Below are 19,147 nucleotides of genomic sequence, written 5' to 3' on the forward strand. Positions count from 1 at the left end.
TCTTTGCTGTTTGCACAAGAACTGAAAAGCATGAGAGATCTTTCGACGCTTTGCTCACGTTCCCACACACACTTGGAGAACAAAAAAATGCGTAAAATATTGATTGTTTTGGAGCCTTGTTCAAAAAGGTTTCAAATTCATGCCCGGATAACAAAAAATGGCTTTAAACCATCTCTTCCAGTCAAATTGGATTAGCCAATAAAAATGAGTTTATACTTAAAATGCATTAAAAAAAACTACATTTTTTTTAGCAAATGAAAGTATCAGGATTTCAAGTTGGTCATTGCGATATTTTAATATTGTCTACTGTTTGGCACTTATGCTGTAAAACTCAGTTTTTTTCTGCCTAGCAACAAGTGTTACATAAACAAGGAGAACCATCGATTGGAGATTTTTGAACATGGAATTTTTTACACACTTGAGATGTACTTTACTCGAAGACACATGAGGAATTTGCCAAAGTCCAGACCTGCCCGATGAGTGCCAATTCACGTGTGCAACATTCCCATATGCCAACGCCGGTCGGTGACTCAGTGTTTGCCCAACAAACCGTGAGCCATCGCTACCTGCTTGCAAGATCTGGATGGCCACACCTATTTTATTAGATTTTTTTTCAGGTCCACCCACACGTTGGCGTTGGTGTTTTTTTGGCTTCAGAGGTAAGATTTGGCAAAATGCAGGATCTGACAGATCCAGTTTTTGGAGAAGATCTCACTCTGGCAAATAGTCACGTTTTTGCGTTTATTTTTAACGTTTCAATGCAACGTAGCTTTTGCAAAATAATTTAAGATCTGTTTATATGAGAGCAGTTTTTTCAAAGAGATGACTAGGATTCTGTTTTGATTTTGTTAAGCGGGATAAAAAATGAAGTCAATTGGTTGCTCGGACTTTTGGTCGCCGGTCTTTTGGTCGCCAAAATTATATTCATGAGAGAGAATATAATATCTAAGAGAGATAGTTTAATATCTAAGAGAGATAGTTTAATATCTAAGAGAGATAGTTTAATATCTAAGTACTGTTTAATATCTAAGTACTGTTTAATATCTAAGTACTGTTTAATATCCAAGTACTGTTTAATATCCAAGTACTGTTTAATATCCAAGTACTGTTTAATATCCAAGTACTGTTTAATATCCAAGTACTGTTTAATATCCAAGTACTGTTTAATATCCAAGTACTGTTTAATATCCAAGTACTGTTTAATATCCAAGTACTGTTTAATATCCAAGTACTGTTTAATATCCAAGTACTGTTTAATATCCAAGTACTGTTTAATATCCAAGTACTGTTTAATATCCAAGTACTGTTTAATATCCAAGTACTGTTTAATATCCAAGTACTGTTTAATATCCAAGTACTGTTTAATATCCAAGTACTGTTTAATATCCAAGTACTGTTCAACATCCAAGTACTGTTCAACAGCCAAGTACTGTTTAATAGCCAAGTACTGTTTAATATCCAACGACTGTTCAATATCCAAGTACTGTTTAATATCTAAGTACTGTTTAATATCTAAGTACTGTTTAATATCTAAGTACTGTTTAATATCTAAGTACTGTTTAATATCTAAGTACTGTTTAATATCTAAGCACTGTTTAATATCTAAGCACTGTTTAATATCTAAGTACTGTTTAATATCCAAGCACTGTTTAATATCCAAGCACTGTTTAATATCCAAGTACTGTTTAATATCTAAGTACATTTGACCGGCGACCAAAAGACCGGCGACCAAACGTCCGGTCACAAGAATTCTGAACCATGGTAAACGAATCTGAGAAACCAAGGCACAACCCGGTCAAAGCACAAAGGTGACGATACGTTGAAGCTGATATAGAAAAGCTCTTATCAATGGAAACTTTTTTTTAACTCTACGCAACACTTCAACAGCAAAAGATTAAATATATATACAAAAAAAACAAAGTCCATAAAGCAACATGACTAACCGATAGCTACAGTGTGTCTCTAATTAACATGTTTTGCATGCGTGATTCACGACAAGGTTACGCGAGGACAAGTGTGTCTCCCCAGTGTCCTCAAACTGGTGTTCGCAACGACACTTCTGCTTTGGTAAACATCATAATTGCACACTTGCTGGTAATGAGCCTAATAATGCGTACTAATAGTGTGTAGGAGTGGTGCGGCTGCCATCTTGGCTATCCTCGCTATTTGCCTTCCAGCAATCAGGTGTTCAACCTTGGCATTTAGAATCAAGGTGAACAAGTTTTGCCTTATTTTCGCTTCATTTTGGAGATTCCTAAAGAGCCTGCATTTTTTTGGGGAGGCTAGCTATGTTTTTAATTGCGTGATGTAGCCATTGTTAGCAGTACATGTTTTTTTTTTCGATGTGAATGAAGTGGATCGAATTTGACCTCGTCAGATTTATTGGAAGTGCCGCGATGCGTTCAAAGACCTCAAAACTTCTCATACTGTATCCGAGGGGAAACGTAGTTTTTCACTTTGCGTGATTTAGGGTCACGTTGGATTGTAAGCGGCTGTTTCTTACTGGCGGGAATCCATTTTCCCACCAGTTTGAGTGGAGATGATGATGATTATCGTGTATATCGGGGTTGCGCTTAAGGGTTACTTTTGAATTTTAAGACTAGGCAGATGGGAGAGTGTGAGAGATGAAGATAAAATTTGTGCATACGGTGCAAATGGAAATTGGATTGGATTGGATAACTTTATTTATAATGTATTCGGGAAATTTCGTTGTCACAGTAGCAAGAGGGTGAGAATACAGACACAGAAAAATACATTTCAGACATAAATAGATAGTTAATAAGTAAGTTAATTAATAAATATATGAATAAAATTACATTTCAGACATAAATAGATAGTTAATAAGTTAATAAATAAATACATGAATAAAATTACATTTCATACATAAATAGATAGTTAATAAGTGGGTTAATTAATAAATACATGAATAAAATCACATTTCAGACATAAATAGATAGTTAATAAGTAAGTTAATAAATAAATACATGAATAAAATTACATTTCATACATAAATAGATAGTTAATAAGTGGGTTAATTAATAAATACATGAATAAAATCACATTTCAGACATAAATAGATAGTTAATAAGTAAGTTAATAAATAAACACATGAATAAATTACATTTCAGACATTAATAGATAGTTAATAAGTAAGTTAATAAATAAATACATGAATAAAATTACATTTCATACATAAATAGATAGTTAATAAGTGGGTTAATTAATAAATACATGAATAAAATCACATTTCAGACATAAATATATAGTTAATAAGTAAGATAATAAATAAACACATTAATAAATTACATTTCAGACATTAATAGATAGTTAATAAGTATGTTAATAAATAAATACATGAATAAAATTACATTTCAGACATAAATAGATAGTTAATAAGTAAGTTAATAAATAAATACATGAATAAATATATAAATAAATAAGTGTGTTGCTGAAATATATATATCTATATGTGTGTGTACATGTATTTGTATATATATGTATATGCATGTGTGTATATGTATGTGTATGTGTATATACCTTGTATACATCTGAAAAAAAACTAAAAAGCTATTTTTACTACATTTCAGGAGTGGTGAGAACTACAAAACGAAGAAATTGTACTTTATTGGGCAATTTTTGTGAACAGAATCAGCCTTTTCCAGACTTAGCCGGCTGGATGGTAAAAAAACAGTGGACCACAATAGACTGAGAAGGTAAATACACATATACCTACATATACCCGCACATACGCAGAATGTAGTCATAATTTTCTAATCCCATTGCACATAGAGCGCACCCACTCTGTCATGTGACTGTACAAACATGTCCACGCTTGATTTATAGCTATTAGCTGTACATAAATCAAGCGTGCAAACTCTCCAACGTGGCGTTTTGACACAAATGGCGTTGGACTTTTCTCACTCGGCTTCTCCCGCTTTGACGTTAATGTATCAGCGTTGGCTTATCGACATAAACGGTGATAAGCGAGTGAGTGGAAGAAGAAAGAAAATGGGGGGAAAAACACTCTTGGTGACATCCTTCCGAGCCCCCCGTTCACCTCTATCGGGGTCTTATCGGCATCTTGCGTCAACAAAAGAAAGAATAGCCACTTGAAAGGGTTTCGTGGCTCGCTTCCATCTTCTCAAAATGGCGTAAATAACTGTTGCAGTGCCCACCAATTCCGATTGGTACCCTGTCGTTAGCTGGGATAGGCTCCAGCACCCTCCCTTGTGAGGGTAAGCAGTCTAGAAAATCAATGCATTCATTAATTCGTGCATCTGGCTCTATTTTGCCGTTTAATATACCCGGGTGTATTAAATGATTTTTGCTTTTTTGAGCCTCCCTGTTGTGCGCCATTTAATATACCCTTGCCATTTAATATAGCCGGCCAGGTATATTAAACGGCAACTCGGATTTTTTGGTAAGTGTTCATGGGGGCATCATTTTAGATCAGGGGTAGGGAACATATGGCTCAGGAGCCACATGTGGCTCTTTTGATGAGTACATCTGGCTCTTTGCTAACCTGTGAGCTAAAATATGGAAATTGCTGATGACAGAACTAAATTATTACATTTAGAACTGCTTTAATCTTAATTTTTTTGCACTAAAATCCTCTGGAATTCATCCTCTCATTCATTAGCAACAGCATAAGAATATTTGTAATTTTTTTTCCACTTTAAAAGTGTTGAAAATACATTTTTTTTAAAATACACTCATTTACATGTATGTATTTTGACTTTGAAATCCATAGTATGTTCTCACAAGGAATAACATTGCAAAATATTAATTATTTGTGACATTTATGGCACGTTATGCATTTGGTGGGCTTACTAACTATCATGTTACCCTTCATTCTAGGTGGGGGTCCTCTATCTAAAAGCCAGTGCATGACAGAGACAACTACAATGATACTACACTTCCCCTCACAATACCAAAGCCCCCCTGCAGAACAATGGCAGACTCCGGATGGGGGGGCAAATCGGGACTTTGGTGCAGACGTCTGGGCTGGAGAGATTTCACTCCAGGCCCTCGGGGGCCACCATACCTGACCGAGGGGCAACCTGAGACACAAGGCTACTCGGATGGGGGGATGGGCACCCCCCCCACCCCTCCCCAGCTTGGAGCTTTAATATGTTGCAGGTGAGGCAAATGTTCAAACCCGTTATGGGTGATTTAGCACTAATGTTATTTGAAATACATCAGAAGAAGAGCTCAATTGAATTTGAATGGCATGCATGCTTTTTTTTTTTGCAGTTTTTTTTTGTCGGTTGACAACACTAAAGTATTGTACGAGTACAAGTGCTATATAGGATTGCGTTTTTGTCCAAAGGTATGGTACTACTTTCCTTTGTGTGGGAATTAAATGATAGTGGTTGTGCTAGATACGGGCAAACTATGGCCTGTGGGCCATTTACGGGCCCATTAGGCTTTTTAATCCGGCCCGTTAGGTTTTTTAATCGGTTCTGCCAACGTTGTCCAAATTATGTTTTTTTTCCCCAAGATGGCGCCGTAATGCGGAAGCCAGTGGCAGTAGCTCTGTCCACTCTTATTTGTTTTTCGTGTTTTACAGCCCGTTTATCTTTTTTTAAATGACATTTTAATATTTCTTAATACATTCCTTTTTACTTATGTACTTTATACTTTTTACTTTAATGATGAGTGATAAGTATGTTAATACTTTAGTCCTTTTTTTCTCTTTATAATTCATATGTACTGTTAACGGATGCACTTTTTTATATGTTATCGTATTTTATGTTGACCCTGCCCATCTGTCACATTTTTAAAGTCAATGTGACCCCCACCCGGGCTGAAAAGTTTACCCACCACTGGGTTATGCCAAGAAAATTGAAAACAATGGGTCAGTTTTGGGCAGTCAGGTAACTAGAATTTGTTACCCACGGTAACAGTAAACACTCATACTTGCAAACATCGTTCTATTCAACGTAATACATGCCACTTTATCGCATTCTAATTGTTGGAATGCTAAAATACGACACTCGTTCCCAGTCCGATCGGTAAATGTCAGTGCAAAAGTGCGTTCCGGGTCACAAAGTCCCAAACGGAGCGCAACAAACAAGCGAGAGAATTCAAAACAACCCTAGAAACCATCTTGGCTTCTCTACTCACAATTTACAAAAAAGAACATCTCGCGGTCGTTCCGCTCGGCAGCAAAATCAAAACAAACCCTTTCATTCTTTTTATGGACAAGGGTGCCAGGTTGTAAATTGCAGCCTTTCAATGACATCCGACGGCCTCCTGGAGCCCAGCTTAACTCATCTCTTCTTCTTCTTCTTCTTCTTCTTCTTTTGTGAGTGACGAGCTGTAATTGTCCAAAAAAAAAGAAGATTTGCGTCTCAGATAAGAACGGCTTAACGCCAGGAGGCCATCCGAGTTTTTTTGCGCCAAAGGAGTCACCTTTCAAAGGATCGCCGTAATTAGCCAAAAAACAGCACTTTTTGTGGAAAGGTCGTCCTAAACATTTGTGAGAAGCAACGTGCTATTACCGATGCTCAAAACGCTCATTTTTTCTGTGTTTTTAGTTCAAAAATCATTTTGTAAAATCTAAGAATACATAAAAAAAAGATAAAATAAATATTAGTTTTCAAGGTGGCGGTTTGGGGGCCAAATCTGGCCCGCCACATCATTTTGTGCGGTCCGGGAAAGTAAATGATAAATGCTAACTTTCTGTTTTAGGATCAAATTAAAATTAAGAGTATAGATTTATATTAAATTTGCTGATTTTTCCCCTTTTAAATCAATAATTGTCATTTTTTAATCCATTTTTTCTGTGTTTTTAGTTCAAAAATAATTTTGTAAAATCTAAAAATATATTAGAAAAATGCTCAAATAAACATTGTTTTAGATCTATAAAAAACTGAATATTCAGGGCTTTTAATCCAGTTCTTTTAATAAATGTATTTAAATAATCCATTTTTTCTGTGTTTTTAGTTCAAAAATCATTTTATAAAATCTAAAAATATATTTTTAAAAAAGCTAAAATAAACATTGTTTTAGATCTATAAAAACAGAATATTCAGGGCTTTTAAACCAGTTCTTTTAATCCATTTATTTAAAAAAAACAACTAAATATTACATCTAAAATGGTCCGGCCCACATGAAATGGATTTGACGTTATCGCGGCCCGTGTCTGACACCCTTTCTCTAAAATATGTGCGCATGTGGGTGTGATTACAGGTGTGCGCATGTAAGTACGCAAACGTACATATTTTATTAGTCCTATTTTGGTGCTTTGCACTTTGTGGTATTTTTTTGCGGATCAAAAGCACTGTACAAATAAAAGTTCCGTTGATTGATTTATACCCCCACATGCTAAAAAAAGGATGGGGAGGAGCTATAATAGCGTAGCAAGAGCAATTTGTAGCGTGGCAGTAGAAATACTCAAGATTTGGGTTTTTTTTTCATGGAAATCATTCATGTTTGTGTACTTTATCTGATATAACCGGTACTTCCAGTACATCCAAAACCATGTGGATGTTTTTTTCAGTAAAAACCAATACTGGTTATTCACACAAGCCTTAAACATACAAATACACTTTTATAAACCTTCAATATACTTATATAGGCCTTAAACATAAATTATAATACAAAATATAGCACTGAATCAACTTCAATTTAAACAATTTCAACGTATGAACAATTTCAACTTATGAACAATTTCAATGTATGAACAATTTCAACTTATGAACAATTTCAACTTATGAACAACTTCAACTTATGAACAAATTCAATTTATGACCAATTTCAACTTATGAACAATTTCAACTTATGAACAATTTCAATGTATGAACAATTTCAACTTATGAACAATTTCAACTTATGAACAACTTCAACTTATGAACAAATTCAATTTATGACCAATTTCAACTTATGAACAATTTCAACTTATGAACAATTTCAATGTATGAACAATTTCAACTTATGAACAATTTCAACTTATGAACAACTTCAACTTATGAACAAATTCCATTTATGACCAATTTCAATTTATGAACTGTTTCAACTTATGAACAAATTCAACTTCTGAACAATTTCAACTTATGAACAACTTCAACTTATGAACAATTTCAACTTGTGAACAATTTCAACTTATGAGCAATTTCAACTTATGAACAATTTCAACTTATGAACAATTTCAATTTATGAACAATTTCAATTTATGAACAATTTCAACTTATGAACAACTTCAACTTATGAACAACTTCAACTTATGAACAACTTCAACTTATGAACAATTTCAACTTATGAACAATTTCAACTTATGAACAACTTCAACTTATGAACAATTTCAACTTATGAACAATTTCAACTTATGAACAACTTCAACTTATGAACAACTTCAACTTATGAACAATTTCAACTTATGCACAATTTCAACTTATGAACAATTTCAGCTTATGAACGCCATTGTCTAACTGCATAGTATGCCAAAACATTATATTTTATTTGCTTTTTAATAATACAATTCATGTCTAACATATTCTTGTACTGCCAATATCTTTCATTTAAAAGCTTTTTTTCTCCCCGTATTGTATTTTTTGAAACATTTTCCCACCTATCATGACTCAGCGAACCCTTAACCAAGTCAAGGTGTGCCCCGTTACCATGGCACCTTTTGCAACTCACGTGTAGCTCTCACCATAACGAAATTTATTTGCTGATGCCAAATACACGTGGCAGAATCTTGTGTAGTTTGCCGAACAAACTGTACGTACGTACATATTCCCTGGGGGCAAAATCTAGCCAGTGCCAATGAGTCAAAAAGCATCCTAAAACAACGAAATGTCGCGCAATTGTGAAAAAAAATTGGCGGGGACAAGTCTGGGCAAAAAAGAAGTTGGCAATTACTTCTCTCTAGAAGTCTGTGATGACTTTTTTTTGCACTAATAATTTCGACCATGTGAAGACTTGTTCTTTAGCCAGCAGCGAAATCTTCAATTAGAAGTCTTTGAAATGTCCCGTTTTTACAAGATGTCCCACTTGAAGTGTTTTTCAGGCCATCAATGGCACTCAAACATGTCATTGGGAATTTATACTTAGGCAGAAGTTAGTCATTTATTCATCATTTCTACTGCTTTTTTCTAGGGGTAGAAGACTGCTGGAGCCAATCCCAGTTTATTATGGACTGGCGGCAGAACTAGTGTCCCTGGAGAAAACCCACACAAGCACGGGGAGACCAGGATTAAAAGGTAAGAGCCCGAGATTGAAGGTTAGAATCCCCAAAATGTGATACGAGTTTAGAGAGAGTTTAATATCTAAGTACTGTTTAATATCTTAAGTACTGTTTAATATCTTAAGTACTGTTTAATATCTGAGTACTGTTTAACATCTAAGTACTGTTTAACATCTAAGTACTGTTTAATATCTAAGTACTGTTTAATATCTAAGTACTGTTTTGGCATCTAAATACTGTTTTGGTATCTAAATACTGTTTAATATCTAAGTACTGTTTAATATTTGAGTACTGTTTAATATCTGAGTACTGTTTAATATCAGAGTACTGTTTAATATCTAAGTACTGTTTAGTATCTAAATACTGTTTAATATCTAAGTACTGTTTAATATCTGAGTACTGTTTAATATCTAAGTACTGTTTAGTATCTAAATACTGTTTAATATCTAAGTACTGTTTAATATCTAAGTACTGTTTAATATCTAAGTACTGTTTAGTATCTAAGTACTTTTTAATATCTGAGTACATTTAACCGGCGACCAAAAGACCGGCGACCAAACGTCCCGTCACGGACCTGGCAACCTCACTCTTATTAAGACTTATTTTTTTAGAGTCTTGCAAAACTGACAAAACAGCAAAAAAAAACATAGACACTTTTTGATCAAATTTGTTAATGGCAAAGGCAGTGAATGGGTTAAAATATATTACATTTTTGTACCTGTCATAACAGAAAAGCACTGGCACAAAACTTTTTTTATGCTCAGGCGCCAACTGGGAACAATTTTTGACTCGTAAAATCCGCCAGTGGACAATGAAGTTGTTAAAAAACTTTTATTGTGAAATGACCCCCTCAACCCACCCCACAGAAGTCAAACATTTACAGACACCAAAATAAACTTTTTTCCCCATTCGGTCCATTGTGTAATTACACGGTTACAAGTTATCCTTCCGTGTATATTTGCAATGGGAAGGGGTTTTTGCGGCTTGAGGGGACTTGACATTTTCTCTTTTTTTGTGCAAAAAATAGTCCTTTTGGTGTTTTGATAGCTGTTCACAGTTTTTTTTATGTCAGATTTCCATACCGTCGTCAACTTAATATTGATTTCTTGATGGAATCACTCATTTTAATATTGAAGTCATACTTGTTTTTTGGTGTATTTTTTTTACTGGGTATTTTTCTAGGAATGTGAATTCCAGGGTTGAAGGCGAGGTTAACATAGTCAAGTTCAAAAGTTTCGTTTTACGATGGTGCGATAAAAGAAAATTTATTTTCGGCGTTTGTGTGTGCAAACATTGCAGAGCGCGCCATTATGCAATTCCAACGTAGAGTAATTTATGACTTTTCATAGCGTGTTGCTTGAACAGCTTCTCCCGTGGGTCTCGTATATAAAGATTTTTTTTTTACCTATCTAAACAACGTTTAAGTAAATACAATAAATATATACATATATATATTTTTTACCTATATTTTTGTACTGTGGAGGCCAGGAAATTAAAATAAAGCTTATTTATTAGCTTTCTTTAACCCTTTAATGGATTTTTTTACACAAAAAAACAACATAAGATTGTTATTAAAGACGTAAAAGTAACATATATTTGCTTTTATTCATTTATTCCATTTAGTTTGTTATTACTAATTTTTTTTACTTATCTTCACTTGGGTCTTGGGGGTGCTGGAGCCTCAACCATCCATTTTGTAAATTTTGTTTGCCAGTCAATTGTTTAAGGGCAATTTTGGATGTTTAACCAGCTAGCGTAGCATGTTTTTTTTTTTGTTTAAATGTTAGGGTAAACCAGGATTGGGCAAACTTTTGGGCCCGGGGGCCATATTGGATTTAAAAATTTTATAGATGTGCCGGGTTAGTACAAGATACGATAACATATAAAAAAGTGCATCCGTTAACAATACATATGAAACATAAACAGATAAAAAAGGTCTAAAGTATTAACATACTTATCACTCATCATTAAAGTATAAAGTACAAAGTAAAGTAAGTAAAGGAATGTATTAAGAAATATTAAAATGTCATTTAAAAAAAAGACGGGCTGTAAAAAACGAAAAACAAATAAGAGTGGACACAGCTACTGCCACTGACTTCCACATAACGGCGCCATCTTGGGGTAAAACAGATAAAAAACATTATTTGGACAACGTCGGTGGGCCGGATTAAAAACCTGAACGGGCCATATATGGCCCGCGGGCCGTAGTTTGCCCATCCCTAGAGTAAACCGTAAAAAAACCATTTAGGCACGGGCATAACATAAAAACTCCACTACTCTCAATCCCAGAACTATAATATGTTTTATTAGAATGACCAAATATAGTTCTACACACTTATGACAGGTTAACATTCATGTTATGACATGATTGTCTATTTGTCTTGTTCTTTCTTAGCCAAAGTCCAATTGGCTTTGAACATCTTTCATTGTGATTGATAGCCTCTCCTCCATGTGGCTTTTTTGTTGCTCCTCGCATGGATATCCGCTGTTAACCTGTCAACGTGATAGACGCCCCCCCCCCCCCCCCCCCCCCCCCTCCTTCTTTTCCAACGTGTAAACATAAGAACTACCTTCGTTCACCCTCCGCCGGCCGGCCGGACGAACTTATGCAATTCCTACTCGAGAGGTATTTTATTGAAGTGGTGGTTTGTTTGCCTTCGCATTAAACGGGCCGAGGAATGCATCCCTGCGTTTGCTTGAGGTTGTTTTGATGTGCATTTACAAAAAAAGGGGCTCATTCACAGCTCGCCGGGGGGGTCAGAGGGGGGCGTTCAATGGCTGGGTTTGTCCTGGTGAGTAAACATTGGCCCCCGGGATAGGGGGGGGGCTCCAATATGGCCCTCGTTCCATCTTGTGTGACAATGAACAAATTGCCATTGAAAAGCACTTTCTGTGCGATAGCCAGCCATTGTGGGACCCGTTTGGACACACCGGAGTTTGGGAATGAATGAGGTAAAGCGTTATGGGGAGGGGGAAGGGGAGGGGGAAATGTGAGTGGTGGGTGGGGACAAAGATGACCTTGAACTGTATGTGACAGTCGGGTTTGCCATACATGTGACCTGGTTACCAAAGTATGTTGGACAAATGCCTGATTTTTTTTTGTTATTATTGAGGACAAGAGTTACATTTGGGTGGGACCGGACGTTTGGTTGCCGGATGTCTGGACGCCGGTCAAATGTACTTAGATATTAAACAGTACTTAGATATTAAAGTCTCTCTCTTAGATATTAAACTCTCTCATGAATATAATTTTGAGAGCTGGTTTCAACAGTACTTAGATTTTAAACAGTACTTAAATGTTAAACAGTACTTAGATATTAAACAGTACTTAGATATTAAACAGTACTTAGATATTAAACAGGACTTAGATATGAAACAGTACTTAGATGTGAAACAGTACTTAGATATTAAACAGTACTTGGATATTAAACAGTTCTTAGATATTAAACACTACTTAGATATTCAACACTACTTAGATATTCAACAATACTTAGATATTCAACACTGCTTAGATATTAAACAGTACTTAGATATTAAACTCTCTCTCTTAGATATTAAACTCTCTCTCATGAATATAATTTTGACCAAAAGTCCAGCGACCAAATGTCCGAGCACCCATTTGGGGGTTGCCAGAGAGAAAAAAGATGTAGAAAAACACAAAGCTCGGAGGTGACTCGTGGCATAGTTAAAAAGTAGTTGCTAACATTTGAGTTTTCGGCATGGCGACCGAGCAGCGACCTTTCCTCACTCCCCATTATACACAAATATCATTTTCAAATAGTTTTTTTGTCCGTGTCAGTGTTGAAGTAATTGTTTTTCCCAAATTAACCAACTCACGCTTTCCTTATCTCAATTAGTCAGTTTCTCCTGCAACCATGTAATCTACGTATTCTATTCTAAATTCTCCGTAGTCACCTACTGCCTAATTACTTCCTCCCACTAAATAGAGAAGCTGTATTTGTTATCTAGTATCTTAAAGTCTCTATTTTTGGATCTGATAAATATCCAGGTCATCACAATAAAGTTCAACTTTTTCCAACTAGACGTGGAATGCAATGCCGGTACAAATCAACATCGGATCAAAAGCGCAAAAAACACAACAACGACTTCCATGCGTGTCGTCTGGATCTGATAGCCCAAATCCAAACACACCCTGCGGTGAGTCACAGTCGCCGGACGACTCCGGGATACCTCTCGCGTCTGTGCTTTTATGACAGACATTCCCAGGTGAGGTGTGATGGTTGGGACTGTCGTCTATCACGTCTGTCACAAGACACATCCAATCGTGAAGGTCCTGTCAATCGCTCTTTGACATCCATTTTTTTCATAACCCGCCAACTCCACCCTAATTTGCTGCGGTGAGAGTGTCTAGGTGTGAAGGCCTGGCATTCCTCCCCAATGCTAAACAATGGAACCCTTAGCATGACACCCCAAAGGTACCCGCAGGCTATCCTTGTTTGCCCTCAGCTTTGGTTATGAACTATATTGTTATTGGTCCATTCTTGTTGTTAGCTAGGCGAATTTAACTGGTGCTGGGATGTTTGGTCGCCCGGACGTTTGGTCGCCCGGATGTTTGGTTTCCCGGACGTTTGGTCGCCCGGATGTTTGGTTTCCCGGACGTTTGGTCGCCCAAACGTTTGGTCGCCGGTCTTTTGGTGACAGTTTACTGTTGAAACTAATCTCAAAATTATATTCATGAGAGAGTTTAATATCTAAGAGAGAGTTTAATATCTAATTACTGTTGAAAACAGTAAATATTTAGATATTAAAATCTCTCATGAATATAATTTTGGGAGCTGGTTTCATCAGTACTTAGATATTAAACAGTACTTAGATATTAAACAGTACTTAGATATTAAACAGTACTTAGATATTAAACAGTACTTAGATATTAAACAGTACTTAGATATTAAACAGTACTTAGATATTAAACAGTACTTAGATATGAAACAGTACTTAGATATCAAACAGTACTTAGATATCAAACAGTACTTAGATATTAAACAGTACTTAGATATTAAACAGTACTTAGATATTAAACAGTACTTGGATATTAAACAGTACTTAGATATTAAACAGTACTTGGATATTAGACAGTACTTGGATATTAGACAGTACTTAGATATTAGAAAGTACTTAGATGTTAAACAGTACTTAGATATTAAACAGTACTTATATATTAAACAGTACTTAGATATTAAACAGTACTTAGATATTAAACTGTACTTAGATATTAAACAGTACTTAGATATTAAACAGTACTTAGATATTAAACACTACTTAGATATTAAACACTACTTAGATATTAAATACTACTTAGATATTAAACAGTACTTAGTTATTAAACATCTCAGAAAACGAACAAACCCGATCTTAACCCGAAGGTGACCCCCCAAAAGCAAACCCTAGACCTGGTCCTCCCGCCAATGTTGTCTTTTTGCAGTAGCGTGCAGACCCTTTAGCCATTGTATCAGATGGTGTCAATTGCAAAGAAGGCTGGATATGTCAATGGGGACATGTGGGCCTAAATTAGAACGCGGCGTGGTCGGGAGGGGGGTCACCAAATGGAGCCGGGCCGGGGGCCTGTGGCTCACGACTGGCTGAATGCTACGCTAACACGCCGCGTCTTTCCACTGGCCGCGACAGGCGTCTCAGATGTGGCCAACCGCGTTGCCCCTGATGACGGGGCTGGGATGTGTTCCTTGACCCTGACCATAATGGACACGGTTTAGCCGCCGGAACAAAATTACAGCCCCTCTGGAATGCTGCTATTATTATTTTTCCCTTTCTCCATATGAAATGTCGACTTGCAAGTTGTTCAAAGTATGGCGGACGTGGAAAATGTGGACGTAGGAGGTTAATGGGCGATTAAGGGAGGGGCGGAGGGCGATTAGTAAAGAACAATTAACACATTTGGATAATTTAATCAGGCGAAAACGCCTACTTTGATAAACTCCATCCTATTTTAATTGGAGCCATCACTAACTTGGGTTTAGATGATTAGGAAATGACTGGCTAAAATGGACAGTTTTTTTGTGTTTGTTCATTTTGTTTAGAGTTATAAAACATAAAAGTGAGGATGTGAAAATTTGCAGAAAAAACCCAAACATAAATCAGTGGAGCAAATACACGTTTGTTGAAAAGAGGATTTCAATAAGGTAAAGTATGTTCAATATAATGCAAATAATATTTTTCAGAGTATAAGTCGCACTGGGGTATAAGATGCAGTTTTGAGGGAGTTTTTTTGTTATACATGATTAGGAATTAAGGACAAACCTTGTACGTTGGTTTTATAGAAAATAGGGAACGACTGACAAAATAGACCTCTGTCAAAGTGGCGGCTCGGGGGCCAAATCTGGTCCGCCGCATCATTTTGTGTGGCCCGGGAAAGTAAATGATGAGTAATGACTTTCTGTTTTTGGATCAAATTAAATTGAAGAGTATAGATGTATATTAAATTTGCTGATTTTCCCCCTTTTAAATCAATCATTGCAATTTTTTATTCCATTTTTTCTGTGTTTTTAGTTCAAAAATTGTTTTGTAAAATCTAAAAATATGACAAAAAAGCTCCAATAAACATTGTTTTAGATCTATAAAAACTAAATATTCAGGGATTTTAATCCACTTCTTTTAATCCATTCATTAAAAAAAAATCTACAAAAAAATTACCTATAGTCCAAAAAAACTGATTACAGTAATCCCTCAAATATCGCAGTTAATGTAAACCAGACAATAAACGAAAAACCACAAAGTAGGATCACCCCCGTTATATTTACCTCAATATACATACTCAAATATGTACCTAATTATTCCAAATTTGGGTCAAATATTTAAAAAAAAAATCACTTTTCACATAAAATAAAACCCAAGTTTGAGCTAGCAAGATAATGCATCGCACTTCAAGCTATTGTACATTATATAATTCTCAATTTTCCTACATTTCTCATGCCCCAAAAATATAACCGGGTTGTTTTTAGTGAAAACCTGTCAGAATAATGACTACACTGTGTGGTATAAAAAGAAAATGCTTACAAAACGGACATTAAATCACCCAAAAACAAGAACGGCCATTTGTTTAGCTGTCATGCTAAGACTCGTTTATTTTTTTGTTTGTATTTTTATTCCACTTGAAAATACTTTAGCACAAACTGCGGCTGCTGCTCAAAAGCAGCCAAATATGAGTCATAACTTGAAATTGCTTGATATATTTGGCCATGGCAAATTTAATTGGCGTTTTAGAGGGCGCTAAATTCAACCGCATAGGTCAATGTTTAAAAAACCAGACCAGCACGGCGGCGTCTGCTCAAAAGCTTGATGCCCAAGGGGGCGGCGCCCTTCGGGCAACCTGTAGATGCGAAAGCAGGTGGCGCCACTGAGTAATCCTCATTAGGATCATTTTTTTTGGGCTTTTTGACCTTAGGAGAGGATTTTGGTTTCCAAGAGTAAGGATAAAAATCACCCAGATTAGCTCGGCTTGGATTCAAAGTGGCGGCTGAATGTCGTTTCGGGGTCGGAGGGGTGACGGATCAAAGCAGGCGAAGGAAGGAGTAAAAGGAGAACCGCCCCCGAGGGGGTGTTGGAGCTTCACCTGTCCCGTGGGGTGTGTGCAAGTATGCCTCAATTCGGTTTATGTATGTTTACTGAGGATTGGACGTTTATCGCCATCAATGGTCAAAATTATATTCATGAGAGTTTAAGGTCTAAGACAGAGTTTAATATCGAAGTAATATTTAATATCTAAGTAGTTTAATACTTAAGTACTGTCTAATATTTAATTACCGTTTAACATCTAAGTACTCTTTAATATCTAAGTACTGTTTAATATCTAAGTACTGTTTAATATCTAAGTACTGTTCAATATCTAAGTACTGTTCAATATCTAAGTACTGTTTAATATCTAAGTACTGTTCAATATCTAAGTACTGTTCAATATCTAAGTACTGTTTAATATCTAAGTACTGTCAACCGGCGACCAAAAGACCGGTGACCAAAAGACCGGCGACCAAAAGACCGGCGACCAAACGTCCGGCGACCAAACGTCCGGCGACCAAACGTCCGGCGACCAAACGTCCGACTACCAAACGCCCGGCGACCAAACGTCCGGCGACCAAACGTCAGGCGACCAAACGTCAGGCGACCAAACGTCAGGCGACCAAACGTCAGGCGACCAAACGTCAGGCGACCAAACGTCAGGCGACCAAACGTCAGGCGACCAAACGTCAGGCGACCAAACGTCCGGTGACCAAACGTCCTCCCGACCAAACGTCCGGCGACCAAACGTCCGGTCACGCATGTTTTATTTTTATTGATTTATTTTTTTAATTCATTTTTTTAACTCACCTGACAACGTGACACGGAGCACCAGGCAAGAGTGCAATTCTTCATACTTTGTGTCAACGAGGTCAACATTAAGCAATAAATGAGGAGTACAGATTAGTGTTAACAGGTTCCACGTAGTATTATCAATTCTTTGAATGATCAACACGGGTTCTTGGAGTGGGATTTCCTCACTTGTGGACAACCCTAAGCCGTCTTTCCTGTTGCCTGTCAATCATTAACAGTACAACCATTTACACTCACAATCCTTCCATGTGTGTCCTGATACGGACTTGTGATAACATTACAAAGCAGGAAGTACATCCTGGGACACTTCATTTGTACTCTTGATAAATGTAAATACTTTATTAAAATAACTATCTATGTGTTTATGAGTCGTCATAATAATGTTACCTTTAAGTCCTTCATATTACATTGCCGGAAGGATTTCATAAAATAAAATGGAAACTATGCAGTCATTATTAGCCTATAAAAACCAAACTACGGCCCGCGGGCCAGATGCGGCCCGTTAGGCTTTTAAAATCCGGCCCACTGGCGTCCAAATAATGCTATTTTTGTATTTTTTCCCCAAGATGGCGCCGTCCCGCGGAAGCCATTGGCAGTAGCTCTGTCCACTCTTATTAGTTTTTCATGTTTTACAGCTTGTCAATCTCTTTTTTTAAAAGACATTTTAATATTTCTTAATAAAATTCCTTTACTTACTTTACTTTATACTTTTGACTTTAATGATAAGTGATGAGTATGTTAATACTTCAGTCCATTTTTTCTATTTATATTTCATATGTACTGTTAACGGATGCCCTTTTTTATATGTTATCATATCTTGTGATGACCCGTCCCATCTGTCAAATTTTTAAAGCCAATATGTCCCCCCCGGCCCAAAACTTTACCCACCCCTGCTCTAAAACTATGACATATGACATATATAAAAGAATACTAACAACGCTAAAAAGGTCAAAGTGTTTCTTAACAGTTTTTATGGGCATTTTTTGTGTTACTGTCATAGTTAGTGAGTACAAATCCTTAAAAACCTCCGCCTTAATCTCTTTTTCACACATTTTTACAGCCTGTCAAGGGAATTAAAACCTTTAAAACACCATACACACTTAAAAATTGTAAAGGATATGATTTAATAACAACGTAGACACTTTTAATACACTAATTCTAAGAAATGCTTGACTATTTCTACTTAGGTGAAGTTGTATATATACATTTTACATTTAAAAGGCAGTTATTATCTACCATCTGGCAACCCAACCACAGCTTTGTTTCGCAAGAAAGGGGTAATAAAATAGAAAACATGAAGGGAGGGGGTATTACAAGTGTAAAATGAATAGTAAAAACTGACTAAAATGTACAATTGAATCAATTAATTTTAATGAAAGGCCTTACAAAGTGAATGAATAAAAACATAAATGACGATGTTAAGCGTTTTAATCCCATTGCACAATTTTCAAATGCAATGCAAGCCAGTCAGAATACAAGCTAGTAATTACACATTGAGAAATATGTCTGTATATTTGTATAATTGCAGCAGACATGGCGTGTAACAGTTCTCTTGGCTCTGGAAACGACAACCACACCTGCACAACAATTCCTGTGAAGCTGCCGCCAGACCTG

At 36.3% G+C, this 19,147-nt stretch overlaps 1 long non-coding RNA gene across 1 annotated transcript; it reads left to right on the plus strand.

Annotated features, from left to right (window-relative positions):
* The first annotated feature begins 9,100 nt into the window (after positions 1-9,100).
* LOC144201190 (uncharacterized) lies at positions 9,101-19,147 on the plus strand. Its single transcript, XR_013327289.1, has 3 exons — positions 9,101-9,206; positions 13,234-13,348; positions 19,062-19,147. It is a non-coding gene; the product is annotated as an uncharacterized LOC144201190 (long non-coding RNA).

Source organism: Stigmatopora nigra, chromosome 9, assembly GCF_051989575.1.
Source record: "Stigmatopora nigra isolate UIUO_SnigA chromosome 9, RoL_Snig_1.1, whole genome shotgun sequence".
Classification (NCBI taxonomy): Eukaryota; Metazoa; Chordata; class Actinopteri; order Syngnathiformes; family Syngnathidae; genus Stigmatopora; species Stigmatopora nigra.